We start from the raw sequence: 3,402 nt of genomic DNA on the forward strand, positions 1-3,402 counted from the left end.
TTTATTCCTGCAGAATGTTTACATACAATCATTAATTAAGTGTATATCCCATTCAAAAACATACATATATAGTCAGCTAAAGTGAAACACCTACATATGCATGACCCAGGTCTAGACACAGTAGCAGTGAATCCTAATCTCAGTCATTCTCAGGCCTCTCCAATTTGAAACTGGACTCTTTTCTTTCCTCTGAGCCATTTCAGTCATTTTACTGAAATGGCTCCTGAATGAAGGCTACAGCTTTGGCGTGGTGTCCCAGACTGTCAGATTTGGGTAAAGTGATCCTCCCTCCCTGCTCTGTTTCGGAACCCTGGCCTGATCTCGAAAAACACCATGACAGTTTGGCTAGTGGCCTTGCTAAGAAGTGAACCCTATTTAAAATGGCAACATTGCAAATTAGTGTTTGAAGGTTTTAACATGACAAAAAACACAGCTTTGCCTTTGAGCTACGGTTTAAACTTTATATAAGCTCCCCAAGTGGTATCAGACACTAGTGAGAGGGGCCAACCCTCAGAAAACCTGCTTTCCATTGAGAGGGCATGGCGCAGCATTTCAGCCTAGGCTAATCAGCCAGTAAGAGGCAGACTGGGATGCATGTGAATCCAGCCTGGCAGACATGCGTGTTCACACACACATGCACACAAACAAGCCTCTAAGGAGCTGATATATCAGCAAGCATGGTGAAGAATTAATCAGACCACACCCTGTTTCCTTGTTCATAGCTGTTGAGCAGAAGAGAGGGAAAGGTCAAACCCACTGGTCAAGACGGGAGGACTGGTAGGGTTGGTTTAACTGATGTCTCTCTTCAGCGCACCTTCATGAACCCTTTTCCTGTAGGGCTGCTCCTGTTTCACTGCATCGTGTTCTAAATCTAAATGCTCAGTTAACAGAAGGAAGTGTTAAGATCAAGGAGAACAGAGAGTTAGAGAGAGATGGCTGATGGCGATGGAGAGGGGGACTTTGCGAGTTCATTATAGCCATTTCCCCCCTCTTGCCTGGGGCCCAGTGTAGATGTGGTGGACCCAGCCCCAGACGCCACTCCATGGTTTGGCACGCTCTGCATTTCAGCCCTCTCACTGTTTCCAGCTGAACCAGCTCCCATGCAAACACATGGGCAACCAGTGGGTTTTCTTATTTAGTTGTCGGTCAAGAGTACTTAATAATATTCAAAAAGACAGTGCGACATATCATCCCAAGCTTGCCAAAATATGATCCCCTGATTTTTTTTTTTTTTTTCCTTTCTTCCCAACATTTTCCCCTCTAGACTTTGGGAAGAGTGCATGCAGATGAAAAGGAACAGATACACAATGGTGCAATCTTGAAAAACTTTGGCTGACAGTTATTAAAGTAATAGAGCGAGGAAGACAGTGACTGGAGGGAGACTGGAAGAGGAAATGTTTCAAAAACACAATGGCCTGTAATGCAGCACAAAGCACGAGCAGTGATGTGGCATATGACTTACTCACACTGATACAGTATGTCCTTGTTGACCCAAATGCTCTCATCCCTGCCTCGGCTTTTTGAAGTTAAATAAACAGTGTGTCACAAGATCCTCGACATACCACCCAAGTGTTACAGTCTGTGTGAGATTCTCTGTGTTGCGACTGCAGCGCTTGTGTCTGCTTTTTGATTTGTGAGTCTGTATGCATGCTTACTGTATATGTGGACACAAAGAGACAGAGATTAGCATGCACAGGAATGTGTGTGCCGACAACAAGAGAGCGTAAATGTGTGCGACATGTCTGTAATGACAATGGCGGGTGACAAATAACGCTGACGCACACTGTCCCTGGTCTTGATCCCGCTTAATAAAAAATTGTTGGTCCTTTGAACATTTTAATTAAACTAAACAGGACCATCTCCACCCAGGCCTTGGCGATGAGCTATGTACATTTGAAGACAAACAAGACCATCTTTTACAGGGTAGACATCAAATACATGTCTTTTTTATGTCCCCCTGGGCCCGCATGTTGACTTTCATTATTTCTAAAATCCATCTGGAATTTTGATGGGCATGTTTTGAAGTAAAAAGCCTTCAAACCACAATGCAGGGATGTCTTGAAACAAAGGTCTCTGCGGTTTTGTCTGTTTCTCGTGGTCAACAACAGCCCAGCAGTCTCTGCACTTAGATAGCTCATGTCTGTAATTTTAGTTTATGCCATCATTATTACAACACGTTAACCATTTTTCATGCAGTTTCTTGGAAATATACTGAATTGATGGTTTATGTGTTCTTTTAAGAAAATCTACAAAGACTATAAAATTCTGAGAGGAGCGAAAAGGGCTTTCTTACATTTGTGAGGAGCCAGGCCTAGGAGAGACGTATCGGGATGTGTGTTTTGCTGCAGAAAAATGATGACATTTGCAGTAAGTATAGTAAAAACCTAAGAACAGGAAGACCTTTGTACTATACTTCATTCCCAGTAACAAACTTACTTAACTTAAAAAAGATGCTTTCTGGAAAGGCCAGGTGATCAAAATGTGAATTTAAATATAAAAATAAGAATTAAGCCACTCCAGAACATTCATATTGTGTTAATAAAAAGACGCCCGGTGAAAATCTAAAACCAGTGTGGCCTTGTCAGGAGAATTATATTGATTGTAATTCAGACTGTCACAATAGTGTCTACTTCTGAAATGTTCACACACAATATTGCATTTTTATCTTTCAGAATAAAAGTCTATTGAAGAATTGTGCATTGCACCTATATTTTAGTATTTTAGTGTTTTGAAGGGATACATACAGTATGCAGGAATCAAGAGGTTGAATTGTCCCTTCAATGGGATCAGTTCAGCAGTGTGTAGCTGCCACCAGAGGGAGTCATCTAAGTCACATAAAAGCTCCCAAAAGACTTGACTCTGTTTTCTGAACATCTGCTGAAAATTCACATCTCCCTGACTCAAGACCAAGTCATGGGAATATTGATGTTTTGTGTATGTTGTTTTGTTCATGCATTGTGCAGTTAATCAAAGTGACTGACAGAACCTCCCTGACACATATTTATCATGACGCCAGTTCATTATTATTAGTCATTATTAGTCATGCAATGGCAATTTTTATTCAAACAGCTGGAAAGCTATGTCTCGTCTGTTTGACTTTATGGAGCTTACTGTTGTGGTGTAACCCATCCGGGGAACTCACAATAATACCCAATGTTGCAAGCGACAGGCACCAGCCTAGCCCGGGCCACAGGCCTATAAAAGGCCATTTCACTTCGTTTCTTTTAGTTTTCTCTACAACAACTACACGTGTTGCGCTCAGCCTGGAAGCCCGTCCCATTCCCTGCATATACATGCTGGAGGAGGAGGAGGCGTGCAGCCCTTTTGTTACCTGTATTAGTATACCTGGCTGTTGAAAGTTAGTCAGTATGGACTGGGTTTAAGATGCATTACCAACGATGA

Source organism: Anabas testudineus, chromosome 6, assembly GCF_900324465.2.
Source record: "Anabas testudineus chromosome 6, fAnaTes1.2, whole genome shotgun sequence".
NCBI lineage: Eukaryota > Metazoa > Chordata > Actinopteri > Anabantiformes > Anabantidae > Anabas > Anabas testudineus.